At 48.3% G+C, this 18859-nt stretch overlaps 1 protein-coding gene across 3 annotated transcripts in view; it reads right to left on the bottom strand.

Annotated features, from left to right (window-relative positions):
• Positions 1 to 18859, bottom strand: part of UBASH3B (ubiquitin associated and SH3 domain containing B) — a 136581-nt gene that overhangs the window by 99693 nt on the left and 18029 nt on the right. The window lies entirely within an intron of this gene.

Below are 18859 nucleotides of genomic sequence, written 5' to 3' on the forward strand. Positions count from 1 at the left end.
TCCAGGGGCACAGGTCGGGGGGAGGGGAGGTCAGGAGCAATGCTGACAACTTTTTATCAGATGGGACAGAGGGGAATCCCAATCCTGAGAACGAAGGTCTGCTAGGGGGGCGGAGGGGGAGAGAACCGGGATCACATCGAGGACACCCAGCTCCAAGACTGCTGGGAGACCATCGCAGTGGCTCCACCACTGGTTTCCCCATCAATGGAGTGTGGGGGTTGGACTAGGCTGGCTTTGGAATCAGACAAACCCAGGCTCAAAGTCAGGCTCTGCCACATACTTGTTAGGCAACTCTGGGCAGGCTTCTTTGTGTCTCTAGGCTCCAGTGCTCCCATCTGTCGGATGGGGATGAGAGACCATGTCTCCAGAAGCTCGTGGAGGAATAAGGAAGGGAGTATTTAAACATAGACCCTCTTGCACAGTGACAGGTCCATGAGGCTCACAGTGCAATCCATTTAGTCAATTTCCAATGATCCTCCTTGGCTACCCTGCCCTCCCTAATCCTCAGCGGTGAGGGCACTGAGGGGCTGTATGCTGAAGCAGCAAATGGACGACTCACTCTGGACAAGATGGAGACAGATGTGGGCAGGATGGTGGAGGACAAAGGACCCACAACTGGGAGGTGGTGGACCCAGGTCTGACTTCTACCCGACTAGGTCACTAGCTATAAGACATATGACTGTGGTCGAAATTTTCTTAATATTTCTGTGCTTTGGTGTTCTTATCTGTTACATGGGAATAACCATACGTGAAGGTGCTTTGTGGATTGGAAAGTGCAGTTGGGGTATTTTTTTTTAATCTTTTTTTTTTTTTAAAGATTTTATTTATTTATTTGACAGAGATCACAAGTAGGCAGAGAGGAAGGCAGAGAGAGAGGAGGAAGCAGGCTCCCCACTGAACAGAGAGCCTGATGCGGGGCTCTATTCCAGGACCCCGGGATCATGACCTGAGCCGAAGGCAGAGACTTTAACCCACTGAGCCACCCAGGCGCCCCTGGAAATTGTAGTTTAAATGTTCTGAGAGCTGTACCTAGTGCCCTGGAGCAGTCAAACAGACCCTAATCTCTAAAACGGAATGACTACTCTGCAGACAGTTGATGCATTCCCCAAAAGAGCTGAGTTGGTTTTTCTTTGCAATCACCAAATCCTCCCATGACCCAGTGGAATCATCAACCACCGTCGGCCTGCTCTGTACTTGAAAAACAATCCGATAAACCACCCTCTTATTTTAACAGCTAGCACAGGGCAGGGCAGGAGGAACCCCCACCCACGCTTGTTCTGAACACACAACGTGTTGCAACTGATGTGAAAACAAGATAAGGAGAACCGTCTGTCAACAGTGTTGGGCCTTCCCTAGAGGGGAGCCGCTTTCTGTGTATTCTGCACAGATGGGAGCCAGAGGCCACGTGGTCACCTGCAGTGCTGTCCTGACACACACAGATGTGCCAAACACCGCCCAAGTTCACATACACGGCCAGCTCACTCACTCATTCTCACCTTTCGCGGTCTTCTGAGATATATATGTAGTGGCAGAGTGCGCTGTGGAAACCTTCCTTAAGGTTAAGATCCTACCCGCTGAGAACTGAGGAACTGAAGACCGTCTGGCCATAGCGCTGGGAACCTATAAGCTCAACGTGTCTGTTCAGAAACTTCCCGAAAGCTCTATCCTATTAGAAAGCCCCAGGTGAGGTCTTTGAAATCTTCATTTTATTTATTTATTTGCAAATACACAGTGAAACATTTTTCCAATGTTCTGCACAGCTGGTCATGCAATTAGCTTTATTTCATTTTTTTAATACTTTATTTTTTTGAATTTAATTTTTTTTTCAGTGTTCCAAAATTCATTGTTTATGCACCAACCTAGGGCTCCATGCAATACGTGCGCCCTCCCTAGTACCCACCTCCAGGTTCTCCCAACCCCCTCCCCCCTCCCCTCTAAACCCTCCGCTTGTTTCTCAGAGTCCACAGTCTCTCATGTTAGAAACTGAACTGGGCTACCCCTTTCCTCTTCCTTGCCCCACCTGCCCCCCGCACCCTCCACCCAGTTTGAAAACTTCATTTCAAACCCACTTTGACCTGACTCAGCTGCAGGAACCGATGCCCTGGGACAAAAGTGCCCCCAAGGCAGTTCTTTTCTGTTTTTCCTGAGCATCACGGAAGCTCCAGGGACAGAGGCACAGTGCAGATAAGGGTCCAAACAACACATCCAAGGCCGAAGAGGACCACAGTGCATAGAACGTGACGTACATAAATGCTTACGAGTTGTGAAAAAAAGTTTTGTGTGTGTTTTTTTTTTTTAAGTAACAAGAAAGAAACCACAAAGTCTCTTAGAGCTGCTGAAATGGCAACAGTATCAGATGCTTATCAGCATGGACTACCTCTGGGTGTCATCTCTCTGCAAACAACGCAGTGACTGCCGTGGGATCCAAGGAGACGGTCCCCAAACGTCATCCCCACAACGGAGTCGGGAGGACTGGACATGTTTGCAGAGGAGGACCAGGCTGCACCTGTTCTCTGGCCTGCCGGTCCTGGTTCCCGGCGTCCTGTTCCTCTGCAGGCTTCCTGTCTGAGAAGGCCAGGGCTTCCAGCTCCTTCCAGGCCACCAAGCAACTGAGGTATGACCAGAATGGAAGGAATAAATGCAAGTTTTCTATGTTAATGTGGGTCATTGTGAATGACATGTGCTGGGATTACCCAAACCTGAGCCTGTACAAAATGCCAAGCTCTGTGCTAGGAGCTGGGATCTCAACACCAAGGACACACTTAACTTTGGCAGCCGAGATGCTCCCAATCAAACAAGTCACTTTCCCCAATGCTTCGTCCCCTGTGCTTACTTAAAGCGGCTTCCCCTTGACCGTGGCAGTGTGGGCTAGGCCTCAGCCATTCCCCTAGCAACCTCTTAGTTTTGCTAGATCTGCATCTGTATTCAACTGTATTTACATAGTTTTTCTTGAAGAAAAACTCATTTACAGGGCACCTGGGTGGCTCAGTGGGTTAAAGCCTCTGCCTTCGGCTCCCATCATGATCTCAGGGTCCTGAGATTGAGCCCTCCACTGGGCTCTCTGCTCAGCAGGGAGCCTGCTTCCTCCTCTCTCTCTGTCTGCCTCTCTGCCTACTTGTGATCTCTGTCAAATAAATAAATAAAATCTAAAAAAAAAATTAAAAAAAAAAGGAAAGAACTCATTTATTTTAACTCAAATACATTTTCAAGAAAACTTCATACGACCCCTGTGAAGAGCCACCAAGGCCCATTTACCCTAAACAGAAAATAGCCACTGATTAAAAAAAAAGAAAACAACACTCAGGAAACACAATATTTTTACTAAACCCCAGTTGCACACTCTCACCTGCCAGCACTCTGAGCATAAGGCCAAGGGCTCTCTGTTCGAAAGACGGACTGGCTTGGCACCGACACTCTCCCCCCAACCTTGTGATCAGAAGCAAAAAAGGAATCATTGCTCACCATGTGATTCACTGTTTCTTAATGTTATGTCTGCATCTCACCCCAATGAGACCCCAAGGTCCACGCATACCTGTGCTTCCCAAACCCCTGCAGGATGGGGGCTCTCCCATTGCGCCCCCAGAACCTCGGGCACCGCGTAGAACACTGTGGGCTCCGCACACATATCTGTCCAATGAATCAGTGCAGGCGTCTTAGCCTTCTTTATTCCAGCCATACCTACCGGCCTATTGCCCTCCAGTGACCCACACCCCCTCGCAAACCTCCACGTCCTTTTCCATTTTGTGCCCTTCATGGAATGTTTTTCCTTCTCCCCCACTTTCCACCAACTGATTAACTCTCTCCTCTCCTAGTCTGCAGCCCTGTCATATTCCCTTCGTGGTCTTTCCTTACAACGTTGGGTTGAGAACAGAAATCTTTTCCGGTAGGTCCATTACATGGGTCCCTTGATTATTGGGACTGTCATGCGATAATCCCTAAATGCTTGTCTTTCTCTCCCTATCAGTGTCTGAACTCCAGGAGGGGGCAGAACCATGTCTCCTCCCTCTGGTGCTGAATAAAAGCCTGTCAGACTCTTTGCCTGTATGCTCTCACCGCATCACACAGACCGTGTCTCTCCCCTCTCTGAGTCTTCGTGCAGACTGTGTCTTTGCCTGGAACATCTCAACAGCATTCAAACTCCCTTCCATGTTCCCGCTCAGAGGAGAGCCTTTCCCCAAGCCAGCTGTGACACTCCTTCCCCCTGTGCCCACGATACCCCCTTGTATCCCTTTCACTGTGGGATTAAGCCCTGCTCAGTGCAATTCTGTGTTTCTGTACGATTTGGTTAAGCAACAAGCTTCTTGTTTTTGAATCCCCAAGGCCTAGAGAGGACCTGGCATAGAGTGAGTAATCACTAAATAACTTCTGAAGGTATCTAAGTCTAGTACAAAAATATTTTTCTATTTACCTCTCCTCTTGTCAATTCCCAAACCCTCTAAAGTCACGGTCAGTGAAAGCATAACAATATTAAACTTATTGCTGACATTATAGAGTGCTTACTATTTGCCAGGTACTTTGTAAGCATTCTCTCATTTAATTATCCCCACAGCAGAAGGGTACATCTGTGGACACCAGTTTGCATGACTGACATTAAGTCACTTGTCTCCGGTTACATAAGCGGCAGAGCCAAGGAATGGACCCAGGCTGGAAAATCTCCAGTGTTCTCAACTACCAGCCTGGCCCGGTCTGTGACCTTGTTCTGTCTGACCTACTGCCCTCCTTCATGGTCAGAAGCCAAATCCTGGGGAGATGGACCTGGGCCTACTGAAGGGTTGCTCGGACGGGCCCCTTTGGGAGTACAATTAAGCTATCAGGCAGGCCATGCCCATGGCACAAGGCCTTACTACTTAACAGCCACCGTGGCCTCTTGCCTGAGCTGGGGGACTTGGCAAAGTCACCAGGTCCACACTCACCCAGCACAAGGCCAATCAAGGCAGCCTTTCCACTGATTCTAGAGGATGTCTCTTTTTCATTTGTAAAAGAACCCACAATTTGACATTTAGGGCTTTTTCTGCACATGGCAGAGGCTAGCACAATAAGAGATGAGCTGTTGTCTTTGAAATCTCACTAAAACATTTTTTTTTTTTTTAAGGGAGAGAGAAAGAGAGAGAGAGAGATGGGAGGCAGTGCAGAGGGAGAGGAAAGAATCTTTTTTTTTTTTTAAGATTTTATTTATTTATTTGACAGAGAGAAATCACAAGCAGACGGAGAGGCAGGTAGAGAGAGAGGAAGGGAAGCAGGCTCCCTGCTGAGCAGAGAGCCCGATGCGGGACTCGATCCCAGGACCCCGAGAGCACGACCTGAGCCGAAGGCAGCGGCTTAACCCACTGAGCCACCCAGGCGCCCGAGAGGAAAGAATCTTAAGCAGGTTCCAGGCCTGGCTCAGTCAGAGCCCGACACGGGGCTTGATATCACAACCTGAGCTGAAATGACGCTTGACTGACTGAGCCACCCAGGAGCCCCTAGAAACACACTTTAAAGATTTTAAACCTTAAACTGACTGAGGAGGTAAGTGGGCGTCCAGCGGCACCCGAGGGGGAGGAAGAGTTTTGGCTCCATTTTTATGACTGGATTCTCTCCACACAAGAAGGCCACAGCTGGTCTTTCTTCACCCCAGTCCTGTGTCAAAAACCGTCTGAGGTAACAGAGGTCGACTTCCTCCAGTTTGAGAAATGCTGCTTGGCTGCACAAGTTTCTGTCCAGAACGCAGTGAGTCTGTCTTACAAAAACCAGCTTCAAACACGGTATGAAGTCGAGGAGGGAGACAAAAAGTAAGAGCCACCTTATAAAAAGCTCCTTCCTGCTTCTCGATGTTGTTACCAGATTCTCCATAGGAAAGGTCCAGCACAGGCACACGGCAGAAGACACAGCCATGTGGTTTCATTTTTCCAGGGATGAACCTCTCAGGAGACACACTCGTTTTGGAAAAGAGAGGCATGCATATCTGGACAGCAAGTTAACCGTGACCTCTAATCCTGGGTTCCTTTTCTTTTGCTGGGAATCAGCATGATCGAGGGAGAAAAAAATCCTGGCTGGCGGAGAGCTCCGGAAGACCTGGGGTTTGGTTCTGGCTTTGCCACTTGCTTGTTTTATGACTTGAACAAATCATTTAAGCGCTCTGGGCTGCAGCCGTTCCCAGAAGTGAAGGGATCGGGCCCAACGATCAAGAAGTCTCCTTTCAGCTCTGGAGCTTTCTGCTGCGACGGAGTCTATCATACGGAGGACGAGGACATGGGTGACTCATTCTTAGGGATCCCACCCCAAGGCAAATCCTCTTCTAGCAGCAGCGATGATTACACTCGTAAGCTAGCATACCACCACCCCCCCACCCCCCGCTCCAGCCACCATTCCCTATAGTTAAGGCACAAAGGTGGGAGATAAGGGGACAAGGATGAGTTTCAGAGGGAGGGATGGCTTTCTGTGGCTCTCACTGGCTCTCGTGGGTATATATTTAAACTTTAGCAGCCACTGGCCATGCAAAACATTGGTGGATTAGGAGTCCAGGTCTCAGTCAGGGATGCTCAGGACCGGGGGAGTCTGACTGCCATGACCCCATCTGGGGGTCGATGGCCGCCATACCGGATCGTCTTGAGCCATGGCTGAGCTGATACGTCGCGCTGGCTTCCTGTTTCACCTGCTCGTCTTCCTGATGACCTTCAGAGAGGCTAGCACAATGAAACCGCAGAGCCCTCAAAAACCTTGAGAGTGTAATTCTACTTTTTGGCACTTAAGAAAACAATCAGATGAAAAGTAAGCTGGTCACAACAGCTACCATTCATGGAGAGCTCACTGTATGCAAGGACTCTGCTCCGTACCTTATGTGTATCCTTCTATATAAGCCTCGTCACAGTACTTCCAAATGGGTATGATGACCTCCATTTTACAAAAGATGAAACTAATGCCCTTAATCTCGTTCTGCTATTCAGGACACAAAAGTCTACACGTGAGAATGTTCATTGCAACAAAATGGCCCAGATTTCCAAAAATGGGGACTTGCTTAAATGGTACTCCCATCTAATGACATCCTAGACATGCATGAGAAGTCATGTTAGAGCAATTAGTGACACAGAAAAATATTTACAGCCAATTGCTAGGTAAGAATCCCAACAATTTGGGGCACCTGGGTGGCTCAGTGGGTTAAGCCTCTGCCTTTGGCACAGGTCATGGTCTCAGGGTCCTGGGACCGAGCCCCGCGTCGGGCTGCAGGGAGCCTGCTTCCCCTCTCCTCCCTGCACACGCTCGCCCATCTTGCTTGTGCTCCCTGGTCTTGCTCATGCTCTCAAATAAATAAAATCTTTTTAAAAAGAGAGAGAAAGAGAGAAAGAAAGCCAGTGTTATGAGGGGCTGTCTCAAACAGAAGGCTTGAGTCAGAGGGCAAGGCATGTAATTAGCCATCCCCACCAAAGGGGACTCAAGCAGGACGCTGCGGATGGCCGAGTGCCATCTGATGCACACCTGGAGATGTCACGGCCGCGTACTGACTGCATCCTCCTACATCTCAGCGGATGATGGTAGCAGAATCATCTCCTGTTTGTGTGGTTTAGGATAAACGTGCAACATTTCATATTTACTGTACTTCACCTCCCCGGAGGCATAGAAAAGCTTCATTTAGGAAAAAACAGAACTCCCACAGAGATGAGTTGCCTGAGATTAGCTGGTGTGCGAGAGCGGAGGTGGGGGAAGAAGGGGGTCCAGGGGCGGGGTGGGAGTCTAGGTCTTATCTGCTACTCCCACGAGGACAGGGAGAGGAGACAGGATATTTGACCCTCTATCCTCTGCTAAGTCCTCCACCCCGAGTCCTAGTCACATGCCCACATGGCCTTTCCTCCAAGGCCACATTCTTTCCTTTTGCCTTGTGGCCAAGAGTCCACTCAGCTTGCACAGATCTAGTCCCCAAATATGTGTTAGAGTCATTTTCCTAACCTTTCAGACCATGTCAGCAGCATTTCACCCTTTCTTGTAAATCTGCTGCCGCACAGCCCACAGCATCCCAAAGTACCAGCTGCAAGATACAGCGGCCACAAGCTCTAAGCCCCACCACAGGGCTCTGTCCTTCCTCGCGGAACTGGATGTGAGTCTTGCTGACTCTACATCAGGCCACACGCTAACCAGTGTTTTGCATACTCTTCCTTTGGGAGCATTTGTCTCTGACTTGACCTCTCTCAGCCTGATGGAGACCAAGTCTGCTTCTGCTGGACCCGCTCAGGCTTCTTCTGGCGGACATTCTGCTGGGCGCTTAAGCGGCCCCCTATAGTGTGTTCACTTAAGACTGAAGACAGGTTCAGATTTCACCAGAGTGCCTTCTGAGTGGCCTGGAACAAAAGCTGCTTTATGTTGGTCTTTCTTTTCCACGGGCAGAGAAAGGGGATGGGCCTGATGGTCTGACAGCATCATACGGGAGAGTGTGGTGCAGACTGAGGCACATGGCCGGCCTGGTTTCCAGACCCGCCTCCATCCTCTCTGCCTCAGTGACCTTGTGCAACTCAGCTTCTCAGAGCCCTTGCTCTCCTGTTCCATTCATGGTGGGGATAACACCTGTCCTGCCCTCACCTTCACACGGCTGCTGTGTACGACCATGAAAACAGAAAACGCCTGGTCGACTGTCATAGGGAAGAACAAGGAGAGCAGCCAACACGATCACGGAGATGTTTCTGCTTCTCACATGTTACATTCCTGAAGCCCGTCTCCGCCTACAGGCTGCAGCATTCACACGAGTGAAAAGAGGGAAAGACCACCCCAGGGAGAAAGGCAGGGAGTGGACGAAGATGGACACAGCAATGAATTGTACGCTCATCAGCGTACATGCTCCAGTGGACTCTTCCGGAAAACAGTAGCATCAGGACAATGAGGGAGACAGTCGAGGTCTTCACTCTCAGGAAGCTACGTTCCAGTGGGAGAGTAGGCAGAGAATAAGCAAGCAAGCAAAGGAGGTCGAGATACGTGACCCTCCCACTGGGGGGGGCAACGAGGGGCTCCCACCTTCCCCATCTCCTTCTGAGACTGCAGGATTCACACACTGTGTGAATCCTTGCCCCTGCCAGGACATGATGTGAACTTTTTGGCCAGAGCACATGAGGATGTGTTGGTTCTTCATATTTTTGGTACAGTGAAAACATGATGAAATGTTGATGAGACAAAAAAGTTAAGGCATGAGAGGGGTGCCTGGGTGGCTTAGTCAGTTAAGTGGCTGCCTTCTGCTCAGGGTCCTGGGTTCGAGCCCCACGTTGGGCTCCCTCCTCAATGGGGAGTCTACTTCTCCCTCTCCGTCTCTTCCTCCCACCCCTAGCTTATGCTTTCTGCACCTTCTCTCTCTCCCAAATAAACAAGAAAAATCTTAAAAAAAAAAAAAAAAGTTAAGGCATGAGAGATGCAGACAAATGATTTTCAGTTATAGGAGGATTTCTAGCCTCAGCTTGGAATCCTTGTTGAAATCTTTAAAAAAGAATGCAAGCCTGCATCCCTTCTCTTCCTCTCCATTTTTCCAAACCCAGGAAACTGTACCAAATAATTTCAGTTCTAAAACTGTTTGTCTCTCGTTCATAATATGTCACCTCCTCAGGGAAGCTTCTCATCACCCAGTGAGACAAACCTCCCCTTTCTCCGCAGCTCTGGCACTGAGAACCCCACACAGCACTTTCATGATACACTATCATCCCTGACTTGTTGGCTTGTCTCTCGCTAGAGGAAAAGCATCCCTGGTTAGGGCTATGTTTCATTTGATTTTGAAGCCCCAACACCTACTGTCATGGGGACACATAGTAGGTACTCAATAAATACCTGTTCACAAGACCACGTCTCATTGGTTAATCTTAAATCTATAGCCAATTTAGAAGATGCGCTGAACATGAACACAGACCATAGGACATGCTGTGACAGTTGGTTTAATAAGACAAATATCCCACTTTTCAGTGGATTTTCCCACTTCTCCTATAAGGACTTGTGTTGTAGCTGGTGCCCAACCAAGAGTTCCTGGTCACATGAGGTTTTGCTCCAAATGATATCTACATAAGGACTGATGAGCATGGAGTAATGTACAGAATTACTGAATCACTATATTGTACACCTGATATTAATATAAGTGTATGCTCATTGTAGCCTAATTTGAGGAAATTAATAGTGCCCACTTGATCTAACTACCAGTTTGTAAAAACTACCAGAAAAAGATGTGCCATGTCATCCTCGGGCTGCGATCAGCATAATCCAGACTATGGGAAACTAGAGACACATGACCTAGTTTTGTCAACTGAAAAATTACACATAAAAAATAAGAGCAGGGTGGGAAGAAAGAGAGTAACCATACTGAGACATACATGTCAGTTCAGGTATGGGCCTTATTTGAATCCTTGTCCACACAAAAAAATTATTTAAAAAAAAAAAATCTGTAAGGGGACACCTGGGTGGCTCACTCTGTTAAGCGTCTGCCTTTGGCTCAGGTCATGGTCCCAGGGTCCTGGGATGAAGTCGGCATCAGGCTCCGTGCTCAGCAAGAAGCCTGCTTCTCCCTCTCCTGCTCTTCCTGCTTGCGTACTTTCTCTCTCTTTGTCAAATAAATAAATAAATAAATAAAATCTTAAAAAAATAAAAATAAAAAAACCCCTCAAAACTATAAAGTAATAGAGGGTATGTGATCACTGACTACATACCTGATACTACCTAATTATTTTTCAGGTGTGCTAATGACCCTGTGGTTATATTTTAAAAAGAGTTATAATCTTTAAGAGATACATCTAGATGAAATGATACAATGTCTAGGAATTAATTTTTTTAAACCTGGAGTAGAGAAGTGGGTAGGAAGTACACGGTACAGATGCCAAAAGAGCAAGCAGGAAGGCCTCGATACATTTGTTTTCATTATACTGTTCTTACTACTTTCATAAAAGTTTGAACGTTTCCATTAAATAAAAAAATCAGTAGTTTATGAAAGCTTTGTTCCCTGAACTCCATGGAGCAGGCTCCCTATGACAATGTTGGACAGACTGGGTGGTGGCCCTTCTGGGGTGGGGGCAGTGGGGAGGCCCAGGAAGCTGTAGGCAGCGGGCGATTCCTCCAGTGCTGCCGGGAGAGAATGAGAGGGAAGCCGGTCCCCAGAGACCCGATCACTACCTTCCGCAGAGAGGCTCCTGGTTCCACAGAGATGTGTATCTCCGACTCTGGGAACCAATGGAGGGAGAAAGAAGTATTTCTCAACCTCTCAGATGGAAAAATAAATGCTCAGGAAAGGCAGACTGTTAAGGACATGGAATTTGGATCAGAAGGTTTGGATTCCCTCCTTGTTCCACAGCTGGGACCGGGGGACATCTCAGGGCCTCAGTGTTCTCATCCACAAAATCGGAATATAGCTCCCATCCACATCAGAGAACTGGTGTGAAGGTAAGATGGCATCTCGTAGGGGGAGGTGAGAGGCAGCCCGAAGCGGGGAGTCGGACCCTGGGGTCTGAACCGTGGCTCTGTTGTACCATCCACACAGTCAAGTACTAAATAAATGAACACTGTTAAAATTAATTATTTAAGAAAAAGCAATTTGTTCAAGGCCTCAAAGTGAGTCAGCAGGGTACTACGTGGGGGGAAGGATTTGCGCTCTGCTGTTCTCCCCACTAACCTCTGGGCTTCTCTTTCGGCTCTGTCTGGGCAGCTGACTCACAACCGGTCGCTTTTTGCACAGTGCAGGAGACATGGAGATGGCGAGATGGGCCATTCCTGTTCGGACAGCTGGGCCACCCCGGGGGACAACGATGAATCAGCCTTTGCTGCTGCCACACTCAGCACACAAGGCTTCTCAAGCAGAAGCAGAGCATCTGACCCAGGGGTGGGTGGATGATGGCAATGGATGACTGTCTCCTTGTGCTCCCTCCCACCCCCACAGCACTCAGCAACTTCAGCCCGCTTCTCCAGCTTCTCAGTAGAAATGTATTTTTTTTTTCTAATGCAGGGATCAAGCTAGCGAGAGGGACATGCGTGCATGTACACATGTAAGTTATACACGTGCACATGTTAGAGGATGCTTGTAAACCCATGCCCATTACAATGGCTGACAAGTCATCCACTTTCCTGGGCCCCGCGTCCCTTAGAGGGGCGTACAGTCATGATCCCAGAGGACCTTGTGCCACATGTGGTTTCAGAGCGGAGTCTTGAGTTTGAGTGATTCAAGACCTATAACCTGAACCTCATCATTGTCTGTCTATAGCATAAGAGGTACAAGGAAGCAAGAATTCCATTTCCTTTTTGTGAATGACTGTTTCTGTTGGACTGAGGAGTCAGGCTGGGCAAAGAGAAGGGAGACAGCTCGGGATATGCATTTATGGATGTGGAATTAATTGGTGGATTTAAAAAAATGTACAATGTCTTGGATTTTGCAGTAAGAATCCTTTAAGCTCGCTCTATTGTCTGTAAGACAATAGGTGGGACACTCGATTCATTCATTTTTTTAAAAAAGACTTTATTTATTTATTTGACAGAGAGAGATCACAAGTAGGCAGAGAGGCAGGCAGAGAGATGGGGGGAAGCAGGCTCCCTGCCGTGCAGAGAGCCCGATGTGCGGCTCGATCCCTGGACTCTGGGATCATGACCTGAGCCAAAGACAGAGGCTTAACCCACTGAACCACCCAGGTGCCCCTAATTCATTCATTCTATTATGCTTGTAAATAATAACTGTAATGAACAACCCATTAATTACCATGAATGAACAAGGTTGAAATAAAAACAAATAGGTATACATAAAATAATTTCTAGTCAAACTTCATTTCTTACAGAGTAGCACCTACTCTTTTATTTTGCTAAATAATTAAAAAGAACCTCGATGTCTTATTTTGGGTATTGAAAAGCCTTGAGTCTTGCTCTGCAGAATACATTTTCCCAGGACAAGCTGCTCACAGTGTTTGGCTTTGACATTAAAAATGCTGTAACTGGGCGCCTGGGTGGCTCATGGCTCTCTGCAGGGCTCTCTGCAGGGTTCTCTGCTCAGCGGGGAGCCTGCTTCCTTTCCTTTCTCTCTGCCTGCCTCTTTGCCTGCTTGTGATCTCTGTCTGTCAAATAAATAAATAAATAATCTTTAAAAAAAAACCAACAACAAAAAAAAACAAAACGCTGTAACTAATTGTTTGCAATTTATCAGAAAGAAAAAAGTAATTGGTCTTTTAAGGTTTGTTTATTCTGCTTCTGCTATGGAGAAAAGATAAGGCTCCAGTTCTCCTTTCAAATCGGTTCCATGTGGAGTAGAGGATGAACATTTGCTTGGAAGTAAGCAGGCCCATGTCTGAATCCTAACCAGTGAGCAGCTGTGTTGCCCTGAGAAAGTCATTTTTCCCACTTGGGCTCCACCCCCTCATCTGAAAATAGGGTCTGCATGTCATTCCCAGCTCACTCAATTTTCACAACAAAGCATTACGGTCAGGAGGTTTATTATGTGAAAGCTGAGGACCCAACTCCTATAGATCAGGGATCAGCAAACTATAGCTCAAGGTCAAATCCAGTCTGCCACTTACTCTATATACAACCCACAAGCAAAAAGTGGGTTTTACATTTTTTAAATGGTTGGAAAAATTAAAAGAATATTGTTGTGACAGGTGTAAATAACATGAAGTTCAAATTTCAGTGTCTGTAAATACCCCTTTATTGGAACTCAGCCATGCTCATGGGTTTACATGTCATCTGCCTGCTTTTGTAGGATGACAGCAAAGTTAAGTTGTTGCCACAGAGACCCTGAGGCCCGTAGAAAATATTTATTCTCTGGTTCTTTATCAAGTTTGCTGACCCTTACCATAGATCAGTATGTCTCCAGCTTTAACGTACATACCGATTACTGAGGGATCTTATTAAAATGTAGTTTCTAATTTAGAAGGGTTGGGGTGGAGTGGAGGTTTTGCATTTCTAACAAGCTCCAGGGGCTGCCTGACCTGCTGGTCTGGGGACCCCATTTTGAGTGGCAAGGCTAGGCTCGATCAGACAGATCTGGGGATACCATGATTTGCTCAACATCCTTTGGGGCCTTTCCAGAGGCTTTAAAATAAACTCGGACTTACTACTGTGTGATTCTTACCAGTCTTTCCAGTTTCGTTGCCCGCCCCCGACCCCATGCTTCTCACACACATACCCGGAAACATACTCCCACATGTACACACACGTGCCTTCTGCGCCCTGATGCTTTAGGCTTTCTCATTCACATGCCTATGCACACCCTGGACATTCTGCCTAGAACATTCTCTCATCTCCCCACCCCTGCACTCCAGACATGGCCAACTGTCCGGTTTCTTATCCTTTATGCTTCAGCTCAAGGGGCACCTCCTTTGAGAGGAGCCTTCCTGGGTTCCCTGAGGCTGAGGTAAGTGGCGCTGTTGTGAGGTCCCTTTAGTACCTCATCTCCCCTTCACAGCCTGAATCACACGCCGCATGACCTGTGTCCTTACAGCAGAGGTCATCTCACATATTCCTGCTTGTCTGCGAACCAAGCCCAGTTCTTGGCACACACCAGGGCTATACTGCGTGTTACGTGGAACAGGACAACAGGGACGCCTGGGATCAGCCAACAAATCACGTGGAAAGCGGGGACTACAGCCTACCCTCTCTGAATCCTGGCATGTTGCTTTCTTTTCCCTGAGCCATGCTTCAGAAATCGATGTCCTCTGTCGCAACCGATGGAAGTTTTATAGTGTTTCAGTGGGACAGAAATCCAGCCTGTGCTCTGAAACCCTCAGAGCCTTTGGGAACAGCAGCCTCGTCCTCTGGCTGGCCACACTGTGGAGTACAGAGAATTTCTGAGCCCGGGGAGCAGCTCCTGAAAACATACCCCCCAGAATGCAGAGCCAGTCCTGACAGCTGGACCCGCAGGCTCAGCCCCCAAGTAGGGAGTTCCTTGTCTGGAGCCTGACTTGTGCAAAGTGCTGAGAAGGGCTCCGTGAGAAGCCCTGGGAAACAGACACCTTCTCGTTTCTCGTGGCTTTTATTTCCTTACTGTTACCGGAAGCCCGAGGAATGTGGATCGGCCGGACAGACTGTAGGCTGAGTGCAGCCACGGTGGAGACAAGGGGAGGGAGCACCCAGCAGGGACCACCAGCCCTTCCGCCTGCCCAGCTAGTTGAGACGGCTGAGGAAGGATGACAGAGAGGAGGGGACAGTGTGCAGAGCCCCGGAAGCACCCTGAGTATGCCCCACCTGCTCGGTATGGTATCTTCCCCACCCCTCCTCCACCTGACCTAAAATTCCCTACCCGAAATCCCCAGAACTATTCTCTCCAGAAGGTCGCTGAGAGTTGGTATGGCCTGACCTGAATTGGGTCCCTTCCCCACCAATTCCCCTGCTGAAGCCCCACCCCCTAACGTGGCAGCATTTGAAAATGGCGACTTTGCGACAGCATGAGGGTTAGATACGCTCACGAGGGTGCAGCAGAGATCTGACAGGACTCGTGGGCCGTCAGAAGAGGCACCTCACTCCCCACCAGCGCCCGCACGGGAAAGGCCACGTGAAGGCACAGTGAGAAGGGAGCCCTCTGCAAAACCAGAAGAGGGCCCTCACGGGCGGGACCTCAGCTTGCTCGACCTTGATCTTGGACTTCCAGCCTCCACAACCGTGAGAGAGTAACTGACGGGGGTTTAAGTGGCCGGCCTGGGGCTCCGGGATCCGGGAGCCCGAGCGGACCACGCCGCAGCCTTCCTTCACAGGTCATCTGATCAAATGCGTGTCCCCCGAGGATCGTTCATTAAGTTCAGGAAGGCGGCAGGGACCCGTCCAGGTTTCCTTGCCATCGTCTCCCCGGCACGTAGTACGAGGCACAGAAATAATAAATGTAAATGAACGAATGAACGTACTGAGTGCTCACTGGGTACTTGGCACCACGCAACGTGGTAAGGAACCAGGAAAAACAAAGACACCATCACGCCAAGGAGACGGTGATGCGATAGGCGAAGCGCTCCAACAGAGGCACAGGACCTGCACCTGCCGGGTGGTGCACTGAGACGCGCATGCGCACACGGACACACGAGACCTGCGCGCGCTCGTTCCGCCTTGGGGTGGGAGTGGGTTGAGCCCGACTGAGGAGTGAGAAACGAGTAATGCAATCTGAGAAATTTTCTCAAAGGGAGGCGTATGTGAAAAGGACGTTTATGATTTCACTTGAGAGCGAAAAAGGCACCCGGGAAAAAGGCACCTGTTGATTCATTGATCAACAAACGTGAGCAAGCCCCAGGGGTGTTAACATTGTAGGAACTTGAGCTGTCAGAGATAGCTGGGTGGGGGCTCCTGGGTGGTTCAGTGGGTCGAACCTCTGCCTTCCGCTCAGCACATGATCTTAGGATCCTCGGATCGAGCCCCGCCTAGGGCTCTCTGCTCAGCAGGGAGCCTGCTCCCCCCCCCCCACCTCTGCCTGCCTCTGCCTACTTGTGATCTCTGTCAAATAAATAAATAAAATCTTAAAAAAAAAAAAAAAAAGATAGCTGGGTGCTACCAAGAGTACTGGGGCGGAGGGGAAGGGAGGGCAAGCAGATCAGAGAGACAGGCAGCAAACAGATGGTGATCACCTCCTAACTGGAGTGATACCTGGAAACACAGAGAAGGGAGCCAAAGGAAGAGAGAAGCAGAAGACATTACAGCAGCGGAGAATGTTTGTTGGTCTCTTGAATTGTTAAAATGAAATCTTCAGAGGGTCTTGGGGGGGTGCGTGCAAGGGGAAGGGCTCCCAAAACAGACTAACCCGGGGTTGTTGGTACAGTCCCTTACAAGTTGGAAAAAGCCATTAACTGATCTGCCTGGCTTTTCTCATTTGCAAAATGGAAACACTACTTACTGATTCCCCCGCCCTCAGGATGCAGAAGAGTAAGACACACACAACAGGTCCACAACAAAAGTGAACTCTTACTAGCTGTCTCTAATTAAGAAGTTAAAAAAAAAAAAAAAGAAAAAAGAAAGAAAGAAAAGAAAAGAAAAAGAAAAAAGAGTTCCAAACACCCTGCAGTTTCAAGATGGCCCTTTGAAAACTTGGAGGAAAGTGGGCTTCCCTCACCACACGTCATACCTCCTTGTCTAGTGACTATCCCTGCTTCTGTATGTGTCTGTCCCTCTTCTAATCTCAGGGATTCTCAGGGGCCAGGAATGCATCTGTTTGTCTGGGGTCCTTGGATCTACATGGTCCTGGGCTCATCAAGAGGCACTCCTTGAAACTCTGGATAATTAATTGCACAGATGGGCAAAGCAGACGTAAACCATCTTACCCAGAGTCACAGGAAAGATCAGCGGCAGAGCATGTTCTAGAACTTTGACCTCACAGTCCATTGACTTCTGGAGACCACATGGTCACAGACCAAACAGAACAAAGCCTCTGATCTCAGCCGGGGACAGAAGCATTCCTCTCCAAAGCCCCACCAAATGGGAACCGCCACCCAACACTGAGCAGCCCATGTCACCTTCCTCCCTCTCAGAAGTGGCATCCACACTTTCATAAGGAAAAGCAGACACAACACTCGAAACAACTCTTAAAACACCTTCCTGCAATGTGGGCTATAAACACAGGAAACGGCAGCTGGCTGCGCTGCCAGTAACGTTTATTTGCCAGTCAGGGTGCGAGAGCTCTGTGTGTGAGTTTAAAGCTGTCATCCAGGAACAAAAATAAACCAGTAAAGCAGAAACGTAGGCACCCTGACTGTAGATCTAATGGAAGGGGCTTTGGAGTCAGAAAGGCTAGGGTTAGAAACCCAGCTCTGCCACCATTCGTGAGGCATGTTCAATCACCTTTTGAGCCCCCATTAGCTCATTTGCAAATGGGTCTATTAATACTAACTGCATGGGTTTTCAGTGAAGAGTAACTGACATGGTGATTGTAAGGTACTGAGGCTAGCGACTTTGGCACAGAAAAAGATGATTATGAGTGGTATTTACAATCAAGCTCCTTGGTATTTCCCCAAAGCTGAACACTTTTATTTTTAAGATTTTATTCATTCATTTGTCAGAGAGAAGAGCACAAACTCTCTTTGTTGGAATGGCAGGCAGAGAGAGAAGCAGGCTCACCGCTGAGCAAGGAACCTGACGTGGGACTCAATCCCAGAACCCTAGGATCATGACCTAAGCTGAAGGCAGACGCTCAACCGACTGAGCCACCCAGGTATCCCAGAGCTGAATGCTTACGTCCACATAAAAACCTGCACATGGATGTTTACAGCCGCTTTATTCAAAATGCCAAATCTTGGGAATAAACCAAGATGTCCTTTATTTGGTGAATAGATAAACTGTGGTAATCCAGACAGTGAAATATTCAGTGCTAAAAAGAAATAAACTATCGGGGTGCCAGTGGTTAAGTCTCAGTGGTTAAGCCTCTGCCTTCAGCTCAGGTCATGATCCCAGTGCCCTGGGATCGAGCTCCGCATCAGGTTCTCTGCTCAGCAGGGAGCCTGCTTCCCCCTCTCTCTCAGCCTGGCTCTCTGCCTACTTGTGATCTCTCTCTCTCTCGCTCTCTCTCTCTCTGTCAAATAAATAAATAAATAAATAATCTTTAAAGGAAAAAAAAAAGAAAAAAATGAACTATCAAGCCAGGAAGACATGGAGGGACATTAAATATATATTTTGGGCAGAATATAAACATATATTCCAGTTGGGCAGAAGAAGCCCATCTGGAAAGGCTATATAGTGGATGATGCCAACATATGGACAGTGAGCTGAAAAAGTTAACACAATGGAGTGGTTGCAGGAGGAGGAAATGCCAGGGTTTGGGGGGTGGGTGGAGTTGGGAGAGATAAATAGGCAATAGGTAGAACGCAGAGACTTTTAGGGCAATGAAAACACCTTGTATGATACCATGATGGTGGATACGTGTCCTTATACATGTGTCCAAACTCATGAAAGGCGTAACACCAGCAGTGAACCCTAAGGTAAGCTATTG

Source organism: Mustela putorius, unplaced genomic scaffold (assembly GCF_011764305.1).
Source record: "Mustela putorius furo isolate JIRA1106 unplaced genomic scaffold, ASM1176430v1.1 tig00000460_pilon_pilon_pilon, whole genome shotgun sequence".
Taxonomy (NCBI): Eukaryota; Metazoa; Chordata; class Mammalia; order Carnivora; family Mustelidae; genus Mustela; species Mustela putorius.